Source organism: Eptatretus burgeri, chromosome 1 (genome assembly GCF_056783735.1).
Source record: "Eptatretus burgeri isolate ZD-2024b chromosome 1, Ebu_testis_v1, whole genome shotgun sequence".
NCBI classification, from domain to species: domain Eukaryota; kingdom Metazoa; phylum Chordata; class Myxini; order Myxiniformes; family Myxinidae; genus Eptatretus; species Eptatretus burgeri.
The window spans coordinates 62370894-62388950 of NC_140961.1; the positions used below are offsets into that span (position 1 = coordinate 62370894).

At 40.6% G+C, this 18057-nt stretch overlaps 1 protein-coding gene across 3 annotated transcripts in view; it reads left to right on the top strand.

Annotated features, from left to right (window-relative positions):
* Positions 1 to 18057, top strand: part of LOC147034590 (uncharacterized) — a 170480-nt gene that overhangs the window by 114094 nt on the left and 38329 nt on the right. The window lies entirely within an intron of this gene.

The window sequence follows — 18057 nt, forward strand, 5'->3', positions numbered from 1 at the left end:
CCCATGGGGAATAAGTATGATTTTTATGCTTCCACTGACGAAGTAACCAGAGGCATTATGTTTTCGGGTTGCCCATCCGTGCATACATACATACGTCCGACCATCCTAATTTTCTCTATTTTCTCTGCAACTGCTTATCCAATTGATACAAAATTTTCACCATAGGTGCGACTACTCATGTAGAATGTAATGATTATTATGACGTTATATGTCACATGGTGTGGCCGCCATGTTGGAAAAAAGGGAAAAAATTAGACTTCTGTTTCTGAGAATCTGTTCCATGAAAAAAATTGAAACTTGGCACATGTCAAGTACTCCCCACATGAAACAAGTGTGATGTTTTGATGATATCAAAGGTGACTTCATTATGATGTCATAATTACATACATTGAACACTTTATTCGATCAGTATGAAATTTTTCATGAAATATTGCTTTTGTCTTTTTTGGATTCCTTCTGATAACTCCAATGCAATACATATTTTATTTGATCTTCCATTTGATTTGAATTTCAGTTTTTTTTTAATCTGAGTCTGAATTCAATTAAATAAAGAGGACGTAATGGGTCAGGTGTCCGATCAAAGTGAGGTTGCATAAAAGTGGGACATATTTGTACCTGGTCATCACTGACAGCAGTTATAAAGTGGCAGTTCTCGTGTTAATAGGGTACATCGAAAACTGTTCAACAGCGGAAATTGAAACTCTACCACATGTTACATGGCCATTTCATATCGTGCATATTACTTGGATGACCCGTGCCTCTTCGAACTTATATGGTAAATTAAACAAAGCCTAATGTATCGAGAGGCAGAGACCATGTCACTTCCTCTCATTAGAAATTAGAATTAATGTGATTGGTTCAGCCTTTATTGTGCTTGGCTGTTGAAAAAAAGCGAAGAAGAAGTACACTTTGACGTTTTAACGATCGATTATATTCCAGATTTATATTTTTGCAATCTATTCTGGCATTTTTATCAGCCTTGGTGGTTATGAAAACACTCGATAACGAGAATAAAACCTACTTTGTGAAGACTTATGAATGTACTCTATAGCAGACTTTTCCAAGTATAATTTGTACACATTTACCTCAAAAGTGTAGAGAGATGCAATTACAAATTTGCTGCCAGAAGAGGTGGCTCGCACCAAGTCCTTCTCAAGACTGTGCGGGGTAACTATTCTGTGAATACCATCTAGTTAAATAAAGTTGTTAGTGAATAAAGGCACATTTTAATTGTAATTAAAATAAAGCCATATTCTATGGCACGAACTTCCTTTCCCTACTCCTCATGCTCACCTCCTCCCAAATCCTCTTCCCCTTCACAACTCTTTGGGCGGTTTCCGTGCCTTTATACAATTCCAACAAAAATGTCATAATCTCTAAAACCTCTTAAACATAGCTGAAGTTCAAAATTAAAACTGTGGAATTGAGCTTATCAGCAGATCCGACTGCTTCAAAAGTGTTAATTTACGATTAAAAAAAGTTTCTCCGAACGTCTCCGTGCAGTGTTTAGTATGACGGCATATCTTAAGGGCAATTTCAGCCATGCAGTTACTTAACTACAGATGATACAAACACAGCACTAACCTCAATCTTCTCAGCAAACACTAGTCTCTCAAACTGACTCAGGCAAACAGTCTAAACCCCTTCTCATATTCCCTGCAAGTGGGTCAACAATTCAATGCTTGGCGAATCAGTACTTTCTTTAAATTATCAGATTTCACTGCACATTTCGACACTTATTTAGTCCACGTGATCCGATTCTCAAATCTGAAATACTGTTTTGATTGTATACTTAATTAGTCCTTGAGAAAAGACCATGTTTCCAAGGCAATTGGCATGTTTGAATAGGTCAAATAAAAATGGCGGCTAAGACCCCTGAGAGGTGGTTTGGCTGACCAAAGATAAGCCTTTCATGGAGGTAAGTCGTTAATTATCTTCAAAAGGCATGTTTTAGTTAACTCAAACACCCAATTTTCATTCATGCAATCCCATGGTGTTCCCTTGGTATGCATGTAAAGTTTGGGGCTGCTTGTTTTCATGGTTTTGGAGTTATGGAGGACACATACACACACACACACACACACACACACACACACACACACACACACACACACACATTTTTTTTATAGATTGCTATTCACCCACTCAAAATATATTATATTTTTGGCACTAAGGGTTTTAATAGTATCTATACTATTAATGGTTTTGCCAGTGAATAATTACCGAATGAATAGAAAAATATCCAAAATCCACAAAAATAAGTCATTTAAATTATGTGTACCATATATATATCTTCTTCTTCTTCTTTCGGCTGCTCCCTTTAGGGGTCACCACAGCGGATCATCCGTATGATCCGCATAGTGATTTGGCACATGTTTTACGCCGGATGCCCTTCCTGCCGCAACCCTGGTCGCCTCTTACGACACAGGGATATGGTACACCTATTTTAACCAGGGTATACACCGGCCCAGTACACTGGTACTCATTTTGCCGACCTCGGAGGGATGACAGGCTGAGTCAACCCCCTGGTGTATTAATTCAGTGGCTCAACGGGGCTTGAACTCAGGACCTTTTGGATCCCAAGCCGCTGCCCTAACCACTGCGCCAACACCAAGCTTCACATATATATCACATGGTACCATATATATATATATATATATCACATGGTACCATATATATATATATCACAATGCGTATTTGTTATGTGATATTTTCATTGCATTTCTGTTCTTTGTTTCAACTTTAATGGTTGACAACAAAAATCATGAATCTCTCAGATAGAAATGCATTCAACCTTGAAAGATTGCATGGTTAAATACGAAAGGTATCACGGCAGATTTCTTATCATTGTTTGCGAAGGCACAAAACATCTCTATTAACCAATGTTACTGCCACTGATTGCCTGCACACAAACATGCCAAGCTCTCTTGATCATTTCAAACCTGCAGGGGCATCTGTGTCAAGGCACATTCTGCCGATTTTAATATCCCAGGTATTTCGGCTCAACTTGACAGGCAGTTGCTGCAATGATGGCTTTTGTGTATTATGAAAGGAAACTTTGGTTGAGAATGATGTGTCTTGTGTGCAGTACTGTATTTGTGATCTTATTGAACATAATGCTGTATATTTCCAGTGTACATATTATACCTGTGTGCTTTTGAAGATACTGTGAGATTGTACTGTTTTCAGCTCCAAACATCTTTTTGTTAACAACTTAATTGCACTTGGTGCTTCATATTTTGTGTTTACCAGCACCATGCATGTGCTTGCACGGGATTATAAACGGGGTAGAAATGGAGCAAAAATTAAAATGGCGTCTTCTGTCATTGAGACAGCAAGCTGGGAGAACCAATTCACATTTATTGCCACATCTGATACAATTTAAATGCTCTCATTTCCGGCGAGGTGCTCCATTTGAAGCTGTTTGTTCGATATAAATAGCTTTTTGATGCCTAGGATCCGTAATAAAAAATTGCATTGGTGTCAAAGCCAGTGACCAATTGCAAATTAATAGTAGGATTTTTCGTTTTCATCTAACCATATTCAGTGGTGTAATGATGAGAACATCTGCTTTGATTCTGGGAGATCAGTGGTTTGAACCCTGGATGAATCAGAGTAAAACTTAAAAAAAAACAATCCTTTATGGGTTGTTTCCTAACTTCATGCTCATCTTATATATTATTTCCGAGTTTGTAGTTTCGTGTCGCACTATCTTCGACTTTGTTCTGCACTCGAGTAACGTGATATTCGGCTTACATTATCTCAAAGACCCTATGAGGTGCATGGTACAAAAAAAAGTAAATAAAATGGTTCTGAAACAGTGAAATCGTATTCCACTTACTGCATTAAAGTAAAATTACTACTGATACTCTGCATCAGTTCGTTTCTCAAACACCCACCCCAACATATCGCGCAGAGCGCGGGTTATGCTAGTCTTTTTTAAAGGCTAGAGTGGGGATAAACAATCATATGTTGGCAACCACAGCACAGGCTTCAATGGACCCAATGGCTGCTTTCTTTGTTGATGTGCTTTGTGAGGGAACTCTTTATTATTCATTTGATTTAATTGATATATGTTGCAAAATAAAAATGGCCATATTTAAAAGGATTTTGATTCACTAAAATAAGGTTTAATCACGAAGAATACAAAGTTGAAAAATCACAGTGAAAGTTTTCCCTCGAGATGAGCTCGCCTGTCAATCAAATTAAATATATGTATATATATATATATATATATATATATATATATATATATATATATATATATATATATATATATATATATATACATATATATATACTTATATATTGAGAACAATATCAATAAAAAGCAAAAAAAATCCTTACCATTATGAGCTCAAGAAGTCACGAATGCAAATGGGACCAAGATTAAATTACAACTTCAGCCTGCTGATTGCATCATTGCTGTAGCAGTGCACCTTGACATCTTCTTCTTCTTCTTTCGGCTGCTCCCGTTAGGGGTCGCCACAGCGGATCATCCGTATGATCCGCATAGTGATTTGGCACATGTTTTATGCCGGATGCCCTTCCTGACGCAACCCTGGTCGCCTCTTATGACACAGGGATATGGTACACCTATTTTAACCGGGGTGTACACCGGCCCAGTATACTGGTACTCACTTCGCCGACCTCGGAAGGATGTCAGGCGTATTAATTCAGTGGCCCAACAGGGCTTGAACTCAGGACCTTTTGGATCCCAAGCCGCTGCCATAACCACTGCGCCAACACCAGGCTTCGCAGTGCACCTTGACATGAGCGAAGGATTTGAATAGGAAACCAGCGAGTATAGCCTTCTCTTTGCAAAAGATAGATGGACATCTTTAATGTTGATGAGCTATTGTGAGCCAAAAGGATTCCCAGATTACCTCCCTCCACTTTTGCAAATGGCTTTATATACTTTACATTGTGTCAAACTAAGCACCCAAAATCACTGACAGGTAGACAGCAGATGCATCAGTCTCTGCTGGTCTACAATAAATTCAAGGATTGTGTGATAAAGGGAACATGTCTTTCTATTCTAGAAAATCTTACACTCGCACTATCGCTCTGGAAGGATCGTCTTCCAAACCCACTAATATATTTCCATGGTCAGCCACTGGAAGAGGTTCAGTCATGACCTCATCATCAGCCATCACTTATCCTGAGCCATTCAGATAGCAAAGCTGCCTTCCAAAGCCAGCCACAGACTGGAGTATCCTATGTCGATCCAAGTCTTTCGTTAGAAAATCTGACTTTCTCCAAATATACAAGGCCTTTGTCCATCTGTCAGTAAAATACTGCTCTCCCCCTATGAGCTTGTGCCCAGCATCACATCTTGTTCTCATTGATTATGTGGAATCTAATGCTCTCAACATTATTAAAATCTCCTTTGACAAGGCCTAAGCACAAGGTGTGTTGTTTTCACATCGCAGGCAGGTCAGTGGTCCCTTTGTTTTAGATCACCTCTTCTCCAATACTGCTCTGTGCTCGCTTGCAGTCCTCTGACTCTCATGATCAACTCCAGGAAGCACGTGTTCTTCAAGTAAACCCCTTCTGGTTAACCTTCCAACATCTAGGCTGACTGCACACATAAATTCCTTTGTTCTTCACTTCTTCCATTTATGGAACTGCTTCCAGAGGCTATTCTTTCCCAATCTTCCATCTTGGGCCTCAAGCAGGCAGTGTGCCATCACCTATTGTCATCTTACATCCTGACTAATGAGATGTAATAACCCCATGAACCATCTCGAACCCAACCCCATTGCTCGTTTGATTGTTTCTTCCTCTTCCTCTTCCTTTCTCTTTCTCTTTCTCTTTCTCTTTCTCTTTCTCTTTCTCTTTCTCTTTCTCTTTCTCTTTCTCTTTCTCTTTCTCTTTCTCTTTCTCTTTCTCTTTCTCTTTCTCTTTCTCTTTCTCTTTCTCTTTCTCTTTCTCTTTCTCTTTCTCTTTCTCTTCTCTCTCTCTCTCTCTCTCTCTCTCTCTCTCTCTCTCTCTCTCTCTCTCTCTCTCTCTCTCTCTCTCTCTCTCTCTCTCTTACTTTCCTGTTTGTTCATTCCCTTGCTAGTTGTGTCCAATTATTGCCCTGCGACCCAATTATCAATTTAACTTTAGCATGAATCTCTCTCTCTCGTGGAAAAATAAATAAAACATGCTGAGATGTGCTGCAAGAGGCCCACACCCACTATTCATTTTTTATGTGGTGATATTGGCGTTAGCACGTTCTCAGTCATGGATTTAAGGAGATAATTCGGTACACAAAGCACTTTTAATGCATTGCTCAAATCATGCCTTGCTTTTCTTAAATTCCTTCACTGCTTCTTTAACCTCTGAAAAATAATTTTTTACATCATAACAACTGATTCAATGGGATTTCAATTTACTCAGAATAACAAACATAATGTGTTGTCGTTTTTTTTTTATTTCGCAATCATTAAAATTATTGATGAAGTGGAAAATTATTACACTGCTCATCTTTTATTGTGAATGTGTTATCTGACAGGTGTTTCCTGAAAGCAAGCATTGCACTTTTCAACTGAGCCTTGATTTGTGAGTCTCTTTGCCATGTCAGAAATCTTTAATAATTCCGAAACATTTTGCAGAAGAAATGTTTCTGAGGCCTGTCCAGCATTGACTTTCAAGCAACAGGTCCACACTATATGCTGCTGTGAAGTTCCTGAAAACACAGCCACAAGAATCTTCTTTAAAATAATAATTTCCCATTGGATTACTTTTCATATGTTCTTTGAAATATGGCTGCCTGTGCCTGTAGCATGTTCCATTGGTGTGAGTACAACTCAGTTTTAAACATATGGAAGACTCTTTTGTCATGATGGCATCCAAGCTGCAAAGTTCAGGGTCTCCATGATAAGATGTAAGTCAGCATCTTTTTATGGTCTTTAGATCTTCACAATGTTGTTTTTCAGCACGTACAAGGAACTTTGGTACAGGAAGAGGTAATTTGGCCCATCATGCTTGCATTACATCAATGTCTGCCATATTAATCTGGAGTATGAGTTTAGCAACACAAATTATTTGGGATGAGGGTTAGGAGTGAAGAGGACAACAGTTGTGCTGGCAAAGAGATATCAGGTCAGGTCAGGTCAGGTATGGGAGTATCCGCCAGAGCAGTGCGTCACTGCGTCCACTTTCTGCCGGTATTCCAGGGGCTTCCGTCTGGCCATCCCCCAGGCAGATACCTGTCCCATCCCCATCTCCTTGAGATGCCAATCAACCTGCTGCAACCACGAGGCATGTGATCGGCCCATTGGCCTCCTCCACTCATGAGATTCCTTCGCTGAGAGAATCTGGTGAGCAGGATCAGTGTCAAGAAAACGAGCCACATGTCCATACAGTTGCAGTTGATGCTCACGGACTATGCAGTTAATAAATCTCATTTGAGTCTCTCTCAGCAACTGCTTGTTGGACACAAAGTCCGACCAGCGATAGCCAAGTATTCTCCGAAGAGACTTGGTACCAAAGGAATGAAGTCACCATTTTAGATGCTTGGTCAGAGTCCAAGTCTCACATCCATAGAGCTTGACTGGAAGCACCAAGGACCTGAAGACTCGGACTTTTGTCCTCCCGCACAGGTACTGGCAGCGCCACACCCCATTATCCAGTGAATCCATGACTCCCCAGGCCCGACCAAGATGTCTATTGACCTCTGACTCACAGCCAGCAGAGACATGAATATCACTGCCAAGGTAAGTGAATCTCTCCACGACCTGTCAGATATCACCAGGGTGATAAATACAAATGCAGGAGGTGCGCCTTTTAAACTCGGGTGAGACACTATGCGAAGTTTACCTCAAAGTATACTTCTGATCTGGGAGGACTGAGCTGGAGCTGAAACCGAGAATGATATTCACTGAGCTGGAGTATCCCTTTCTGTGGACCAGATGTCAATTGGAAGTGTCTCACAAATTTCAACCCCTTGAAACCTCCCTTACTATCAGCCAGATTTCAACACCATCATGGACATATGACTTATTTTCTGTGATGCACCCACTGAGGTGGATGAAGAAGTCAGTTTGGAGAAATTATATGGTATGTTATCCTCTGAACTATTTCAGGCTTATCAGCCACAGTGTGCAAAGTATTGGAATTTATGTAGGGGCTGATTTATCTTGGTGTAAATTGAATTGTAGTTTCAGTTCACATAGATATGCTCTTGCAGAAGTAACAAACTCATATGGATAGTTATATTTCATGCCATATTGTTGATCAGATCATGAAACATGCTCTATACAGAGCGTCGGTGCTGCCAAAGCAGTTTTGATGGCGAGATTTACAATCCTGGATGGGTTGCCAGTCTGACACAGGAAGTCAGAGTAGGAATTTGGAAGTTGGCCAGAGTGCCAGCGATAGCTCACCTACTCTTCGCCAAGGACATCATGGGATCTATAACGTTCACCAACTAATGCTGGTAGGCAGGCATATTGTTGGCTTTTGAATAATCAAACTAAGCCATACATTGAGTCTGAACAGCAAGATATGACTCATGTGTGTAAAGACCAAATCCATATCCTTTCAGCTTTTTGTAAATGAAGGACGTTTCTCTGTTGCATAAAGTTATTTCACTCCACAAATGCGAAACAAAAAGTGTGGTTAAGTAATTGGTTTACTTTGTCTGTCTGTCTGCTTGTGATCGAGGATCAACTTCATTTCAATAGAATGTTAGACTTTGAACATGAATCGGAGCAAGAACCTGCAGTTTAGCAGTACTTTGGTTCTGAATGTGTCCTGATCGTGCAAGCACAGAGAGGAGTGAGACAAAATTTTTTAAAAAAAAGTCTGCCTGCTGGCAGTCCAACGAAATTGAAAATAATGCCTGACAGGAAAATTACTGTTTGAAGGATGGCATAAAGTACACAAACAACAAAAACGAATAACTAATGTAACGTGTTAACTAAGGTGGTATAGCAGATGCTGCATCAACGGCAGTGAACTGCCAAATAAAAATAATTATACAACCTTTAAAATATTTATTTTATTTCAATTGAATTAGACACTGGAACACTGGAGAACAAAATTGCCTTTTGGCACTTTCAAAAACCGTTCTTTCAGCAGTACTTGGACAAAATATTATGGCATTTTACATCTTGACCAATCAAAATAATCATCTTGACCAATTACATTTTGACCAATCGCTAGCAGAACCCACCTATGTCCTTTTTTCTCAAGACTGTGTGGGGTAAGGTGTTCTATGACCTCAACAGCTCATTATTTAATAACACCAGAAATTGACTTCTTATTGATAAATAAGTGTTCATCTGATAACTTGAATGGACTTCACAAATGCACATTGGACATGATTGTGTTTAGATATCACTCCAGTGGACCGTATGTGACATTTCGTTGACTGGCACATCAGGATAAGTATTGTTATGATTACCTTCACGTAAGGAGAGGGTATTACATTTGGGTCCCGTTGTCTGTCTATTTGTTACTTGACGAAAATAATTATTTTGCCAAGGATGTTGGTCTGTAGCATTTGTCTGTGTTTGTCTGTTTGTCACACTATTTTTGGCCACAGTTTTCAAGCAATCGTTGTGATTTTTTTTTTATGTGTGTAGGCGACCGGCCAAAGACAGTTGTGCTTAATTCTGGTGAAGATCCGAATCCGGATCCGGATCTGAGAATTTTTAAAATGATTCTTCACCATTGAGAGATGGGGTCAAAAACTAAGTATCGTAAGACATATCTAAAAGTTGTGGACGACTTGTGACAAAACAAGGTGGAAGAATTGATTAAGTGACAAGTACATGCCGATTTGATTTTGGTTAAGGTCAGGATTCAGATCCGACCTCTCAGTGGAATACAAAATTTAAACTGTTCAGCCTGGCGGAGGTATGCACTCCATCGAGTGCAATTCCGTTTCACCAAGTTTTGTAAAATTCGGTCGACCAAAAAGGTCTACATCGGCCAATAGGCCAATTTGAGCCAAATTTTCTAAAATCCTCAAATTTCATCTGATTGGCTAGAAATTTTAACAGAACTTGCATGTTCGGTCAATTAATTCAACCACCAATTACTTTGGAGGTTAACATAGGTCAAAAGGTCAACATATGCCACACGGTCAACCAAAATATGCCAAATTACTAAATTGTTTATAAAATTGTCAATTTTCATCCGATTGACTTGAACTTTGAAGACCATTTGCATATCACACCACCTTTTAATTTTGAGATAAACATAGGCCAAAAGGCCAATTTGGGCCTACTTTGGCCAAATATTCTAAAATCATCAATTTTCATCTGATATTCTTGAAATTTGAAAAGGATTTACAAATCAGGGCAATAAATTGAACCACCAATTATTTTTGAGGTCAACCTTGACAAAAAGGCCAACATAGGCCGACATTTCTAAAATACTCAATTTTCATCCGATTGACTTCAAATTCGAAGATCATTTGCATATCAGGTCATTGAATTCAATCACCTATTAATTTTGAGGTAAACTTAGGCCATCAGGTCAACATAGGCCAAAAGGCCTAATTTTCCAAAATCCACAATTTTCATCCGATTGAACTTGAAATTTTAAAAGGATTTAAATACCAGGTGACGGAATTGAACCACCGATTATTTTTGAGGTCAACATAGACCTAAAGGTCAACATAGGCCAAATGCCTAAAATCCTCAATTTTAATCCAATTAACTTGAAATTTGAAGAGCATTTGCAAATCAGGTCACTGAATTCAACCACCTATTAATTTTGAGGTGAACTTAGGCTAAAATGTCAAAATATGCCAAAAGGCCAATTTGGGCCAAATATTCTAAAATCCTCAATTTTAATCCATTTACTTCAAATTTGAAGAGCATTTGCATATGAGGTCACTGAATTCAACCTTTTTATTTTTGAGGTCAATATTGGCTAAAAGGTTATTGAGAAAGGAAGTTATGGGGAAAGTACAAAAACTACAAAAACTTCAAAGAAAACACAATTAAAAAACAAATAAATTTGCTTTTTCTACTTTGGATCTCTTGTTGATAATTTAGCGTGGTGTTGATGTGGCACAGGCATGATGGGCTGAATGGCCTCCAACATAATCTGATTTCCTTGCACTTCCTTGTCTTTTTGAGGTCGACAGAGGCCGAATTTCTAAAATTGACAATTTTCTTCCGATTGACTTGAAATTTGAAGAAAATTTGCACATTTGGTTATTAAATTCAACCGCCAACTATTTTTTAGGTAAACACAGGTCAAAATGTCAACATAGGCCGATATTTCTAAACTCCTTAATATAAATTTGATTAACTTGAAATTTGAACAGGATTTTCATGTCAGGTCATTTAATTCAACCACTAATTATTTTTCTGGTAAACATTGGCCAAAAGGTCAACATTGGCCAAAAGGTCAACATAGGCCAGATTTCTAAAATTGTAAATTGTCATCTAATTGACTTGGAATGTAAAGAGGTTTTGCACATTTGGCCTTTTAATTCAACTACCAATTATTTTTGAGGTCAACATCGGCCAAAGGTTGAAAGTGGCTGAATTTCTAAAATTGCCAATTTTCATCTGATTGACTTGGAATGTGAAGAGTATTTGCACATTTGGTCATTGAATTCAACTACCAACTATTTTTTAGGTCAACTTAGGCCAAAAGGTCAAGATAGGCCAAGGTCAACAACTTCGGTGGTATTTGTAAAATCCTCAATTTTCATGAAATTTGAATAGGATTTGCATATCAGGTCACTGAAATCAACCACCCATTATTTTTGAGGTCAAAAGGACAACATAGGTCTAAAGGTTATTGAGAAAGGAAGTTATGGGGAAAGAGAGTTACAGGGATGTTGGCATTGAGAACATCTGTTGGCATATAGGGATCTAAAATTGAGAAATAGGGCCAAAAACTATATGTATCATGATATCTCAAAAAGCTGTGGATAAGCTATAACAATACTCAGTGGATGAGTTGGTGAGGTGACAAAAATAAGCCAATTCGATTTTCGTTCAGATCCAGCCTATCAGTGGGATACAAAACGTCAACTGTTCAGCCTGGTGGAGTTATTTGGTCTCCTGAGTGCCATTCTACTTTGTTTTGTTTTGCCAAGTCTCGCTATATGTGCAGTTTTTCACGTGTTTTTCTGTTTGTCTGCACATAATGTGGTAATGTAGGCAACAAATGCCACCTAGTGGTAGCCCGTAGTCCGCTTTCTCGTTTTCAACCATATATGTCGACAGTATGCAATCTTTGATTGCTCATTCTAGTTTCTCATGTGAAACCACTTCATCTCACAATGTCAATGACCTTATTTTTTTTATAATCAATGCCTTAGTGTGCTAATTTTCAAGCCAAAGACAGAGCAAATGACACAAATTTGTTTTGCATTGATCGTTTGCTCATGTAAGAGCTTCATTGTCTTTATATTATTTGCAAGACAAAGTCATTCATAGACATCAGTGTACTTCATGAATTACAAGGACTATAGAATTGTGAATTTTTTTTTTTTTTTTTTTTTTTTTTTTTGTATACCTTGGTCGAGGCTCGTATGAGAGCTAACACACAACTCACAGCAAGGAGGCATGAGACAAGAGGGGCGGGAGTGGAAGGGACAAAACATTGGGGAACAGACACAGGTGAACTGTGGAAGGGAGAGGGATGGGGATGGGACGGGGAACATGGCGAGGAGAAGATGGACATTACAGGGACTTTCAGGAAGGAAGGCAGAGAATTGAAGGAAGTGGGCTTGGGTGGATTATCGGGGGTAGAAAAGATCGAGGATTTGGATGGGGGAAGATAAGAGGTGGTGGTGAACAGCTGTTTTGAAAGCCTGGAGGGAAGAATGGGAAAGAATAGAGTGAGGAAGTTTATTCCAAAGGCGGGAAAAAAAGAGGAATGAAAGAGTGAAGATGAGCAGTGATTCGTGATTTTGGTAGTTTTACCAGAAGGGGGTTGTTGGCGGACCTTGAGCGCCCTGTGGAAATGTGGTTGGGACAAATCGCAGAGAGAGCAGCGGGGGCAAAGCTCGAGAGGAGTCGGTAGAAGACAGAAAGACCACCCCCCACCCTGCGGTGATTGAGTGAGAGGCCCAAAGACTCAGCTTCATTGCGGGAGATGCCGATGATCTTAAAAGCCCTGGTTTCGACAGCGTGAAGTCGAGAAAGGTGGGAGGCAGGAGCACCAGCCCAGAGGGGAGAGCAGTACTCCATCAGGCTACGGACAAAAGCTTTGTAAGTGGTCAGGAGCTCAAGAGGGCCGAGGAAGGACTTTGCACGACGGAGGATTCCCAGTCGGAGACTGGCTTTTGAGGCAAGGTTGGAAATGTGACTTTCCCAGGAAAGGTCATGGCAGATAGTGAGACCCAGAAGCTTGAAAGAAAAGACTTCTTCCAGAGGATTGTTGAGAAAGTGGATGGGGGGGTTTTGTAAACGGTCCTTTCGAAGAGACATAGTGAGAGTGTGAGATTTGTCTGGATTGAAAGACATGTTCCACGTGTTGGACCAGTTTGTGATTTTATCCAGATCTGCAGTGAGCGAAGAAGCTGCTGCTTGCCGGTCTGAGGGATGACAGATGGTACGGCAGAGAGGGTGGATTCATCGGTAAAGAGAAATAGAGGATTTTCCAGAGAGTCCGAGAGATCATTGATGAAAACCAGAAAAGAACAGGGCCCAGAACGCTACCTTGAGGAACTCCAGCCTGCACAGGAAGAGGGGATGAAAGAACTCCATTTAGGGCCACACGTTGACTGCATGACAGGAGAGGAAGTCTGCGAGCCATGAGTGGAGATGGCCTTGAATACCATGGGAAGAGAGTTTGGTGAGTAGTGCAGGGTGCCAGACTGTGTCAAAAGCACGTGATATGTCCAGGGATACGGCTCGGATTTCCTGTCTGGCATTGAGGACCTCCATCCATTGATGGGAGAAGCAGTAGCAGCATATCCAGGGTAGAGTGACCTGGTCTGAAACCAAATTGATGATTGGAAATCAAGCCATTGGAGAAGAGGAAGGATTTCATGTCTGAAGCGATGATGGATTCCATAACCTTGCTGATGATTGGGAGAAGGCTGATTGGTCTGTAGTTACAGGGATCTGTTTTTGCACCTTTTTTATGCAGGGCAGTGATGTTAGCAGATTTCCAAGCAGATGGCAGATGACCTTGGGAAAATGAGAGGGTGAATAGAACAGAGAGAGGGTGAGCAAGAGCAGAAGAGCAGGCTTTGAGGACACGTGGGCTGATGCCTGCCTGGACCGGTTGCAGAATCTGACCCAGGTTTGAAAGCAAGCTCTCCACCTTGTCAGGAGAAAAGGATACAGAGTCCAGGGACAGTTGGGTGCGACTGGGTAAAGTGGGTAGAGATAGTGATGGGTTTGGGACACAAGATTTAGCTGCAAACACCGAGTTTAGACATTCAGCTTTATCACGTGTGGAATCAGCAGTGCGGCCATTTGAGGTAAGGGAGGGGATGGAGGGGGAACATACACCAGAAACGGATTTGATTAAACGCCACCAGGATTTTGAGGAGGGAGAGAGGTTTGAGAGTTCAGACTTGAGATGAGAAAGATGTTGTTTTCTGGCTCTCCTGAGGGTAGATACACACTTGTTCCGAGCTTTGTGGAAAGAACTGAGATTGCCTCAGTTGGGTTTGCTTTCCATGAGGCAAAGGCAAGTTGTTTCAGGATTGAACTGCCTCGCCACAAGCTTCAGTAAACCAAGGGCGGGAGGAAGGGTAAGACAGCTGAACACGAGAGGGGATAAATCTGTGCATGAGGGAGAGCAAGTTTCTTTGAAAGAATTCCCAGGATGAGTTGATGTTTGAGAAAGTAGTGATAGGAGACCAGTCTGTAAGTTTGATGGCTTGACCCTGCCAGTCGGCTTGAGTGAAATGCCAGACTCGACGGCGGTGAGGTGGTTCTCTGATAACAGCCAGAGAGATGTCCACTTTAACAAGGACGTGGTCAGAAGAACCAATTGGAGCGAAGGAAGAGCAGCAGATATTGTCAGGGAAATTTGTCAAAATCAGATCCAGAAGAGATGGAGTACCATTGGTTGAGATCCGGGTCGGGAAGTTGACCGATTGAGTCAGTCCCAATGAGTCACAGAAAGCTTTTGCTGATGTCCCATGGCAGGTGAGAGAGGTACCCACACCTAGCCAATTGGCGTGATGACAATTGAAGTCGCCACATAAGAGGAAGAGAGAGTTTGGATGAGAAGATAGAAGATGGTCCATGTTTTCGGAGAGTGAGGTGTAGATGGAGTCATCACTGTTCGGTGGACGGTACAGTACACATATAAACATGAGGTGGGAGTGGAGGGGAAGCCGAAGCCAGAGGTATTCCTGGGGGTGTGGGGGAGTGAGAGCAGTGCAGGGAGAGTGAGGAATAGAGTCTTTGATGAAGAGAGCAACACCTCCACCAGGACGAGGCTCAGGTCTGTCATACCGTAAGAGGGAGTAACCAGGGAGAGATACTTGGGAGTCAGACATGTCTTGGGAGAGGAAAGTTTCTGTTAGGCAGATAATGTCTGGTTTGTCAGTGGCAACCTGCATGGAAAGATCTGAAAGGTTTGAGCGAAGGCCCCGGATATTAGAGGTCCACACTTTTAATGAAGAGGTAGGGGAGGAGGCTTTGGGTGCAGGAGGTGGAGGGGGGCAGGGAGGGTAGGACGAGGACGAGAGGGGGAGGTAAGGAGGGTTGCTGAAGGAGTGTGGGGTATTGCAGAATAGCGAGGGGAGGGGCCGAATGAGGAGGAGAAAAGGCTCTGTGGTGCTGGGAGAGAGGGGGGGACAAGAGACAAGGAAGATGGCAGTTGAGGATTTGAGGAGGTGGAGTGAAGAGATGGAGGTGAGAGGGCAGTGGAGGGAGGCAGGTTGGTGGATGAGAGGGGGGCAACTTAGAGAAGGAAGAGTGAGGGGGATGAAAGGTGGGAGAAAGGTGAGGGGGAATTTTGAAAGAGGTGAGAGGGAGGCTTGGAGGGAGAAGAGTGGGATGGTTGCTTTGAGAGTGAGAGTGAGGGGTGAGGGGGTGAGTTGGCACTGAAGTTGGAAAAAAAGAATGGTTGATGGAAAGCGAGCATCCATGGCAAACTGTGGTTTTTAAAAATTTTAGGTCAGAGATACGATTTAACACAATTCTTGATGGATGCAATGAAGGCGAATTCAGAGCATGGAGAGAAGAAGCGCTGTAATAGTTGGATTTTTTAGGCAAGGAATGAAGGAGAGCTCGAAATGAGAGCAGTCTGTTAAAATAGCAGAAGAGTAGTGCATTGTGAAACAGTAAAGAGTACCACATGTGTGAGAGAGGAAGATGAAGCATTATAAGATCGTTTTTGTTGTTAATATTAATGTATGAGAGAGTTCAACAGATTAGGTCATGCAAGTGTAAAAAAAAAAGAAATCGAGGAAGACGAGGAGGAAGTTAAGAGGAAGAAGAAGTAGCAGAATCGGGAGAAGGTGAGCTTGTTGTTGTTGTTGTTGTGTTTGTTTTTTTTTTTTTTTTTTTTTTTTTTTTTTTTTTAGATAAGAAAGAGATTAGTTGGGAGAATGGGGGATGTTTGGAAAATGGGGAGGATGAAAATTGAAGGTGATGGGGAGGATAGAAATTGAAGGTAATGGGGAGAAAAAACAAACAAACAAACAAAAAAAACGATCGAACACCGAGTGGAACCGGTAGGCCTCAAGCCTAGGACTAGGCCTCAAACACCAGGTAAGAACGTCGACATAAATACTCACAAAATAGCACGATTTTTGAAACAAAACCGAACTAGGAACACACATTAACATGTAGGTGAGAAAATTAAACAGTTAAAACGGGACAAATAACAACCGGAACTTAACTTTGAGAACGTCAGCAGGGAGTCCCAAAGGAGACCTCTTGCCGCTCAAAACCGGAACCGGAAGTGTGAAGTTAAATTTAAAAATTTAAGTTAAATTACAAGTTTTTCCGAGAAGGTGGACAAATACATACACAAAATGGGATTTGAACCTGGGCTCCCAAGTTAATGAGCCAGAATATGGAATTTTAACTGGTTGTGTTAAGTTTTATGAAAGTCATCAAAGAGCTTAGCTGAGAATATCATCCATCTTCTACCAATAATATGTCAGATGGGATATTATAAACTGCAAAGTGATTAAACAATGATTATAAACACGTGCCCCTCATTTAATCTTACAATCTGATTAAAGATGGCCGATTGGTAGATTGGCGGCCATTTTAATTGTACATAAATATGGGCTCAGCATTTAACTCCATGCATCAAAATTACTAAAACAACGGGGGCTATGACATATTTCTGTCTGTTTTACTTGTTAACAATAAAACGACGATGCATCAAGAGGTTAGTATATTACATGCACATGCCCACAGACATGACATATTTTCAGTCGGTTGCATAGCCATTCATTTTTGTGCAAACTTATCCAGAAACAAGTTATGCTATTAAACTGGTGAACAATGCCCGTCTCCAGAAAGGCAATCAACGTGTCTGACATTTATTGATACAATTGCATGACAGTAAGAAAATGTATGAAAGAAGAGACAGATTTCTGTCAAGTATGTCTATCAAAATCATGTTTGATTGCCAAAGTAATGAAATAAGTTGCACAACGATAGCCTTTTAATCCTGCAGGAATATCTTTGTGCTTGTTGAGAAATGGAGGCAGACTTTATCCAGTGAGAATACTTACCCTTGTTGTGAAAGATACAGAAAGCCATTCCTAAAGTCAAGGCCATTTTGCTCAATAAAAAAGACATTTGATGTACAGTTGGGCTGTCATTTTGCCTTGTTTAATTATTTCAATGCATAACTGATGGTGCCCCACAAAGGCAGAATGCTGCATTATATTTCATTGTGATAATGACATTCAGGTATCTTGACCATCCTTATAAGTCTGAAAAGATAAATCATTATGTTTAACACCACCAAGCTGTATTTGTGATGTACCAATTACCCAATCATGAGGTGACACAAAAAATACTGGAGTGGATGAATTGAAGGAGGAAGGATTATTCATTGTTTTAAACTTTTGAAAACATTCATCAATAATTAGTGCAGTTATGAGACTCATTGTCTACTATATTAACACAACATGATAGTCCAGACTTACAAAAAAATAAA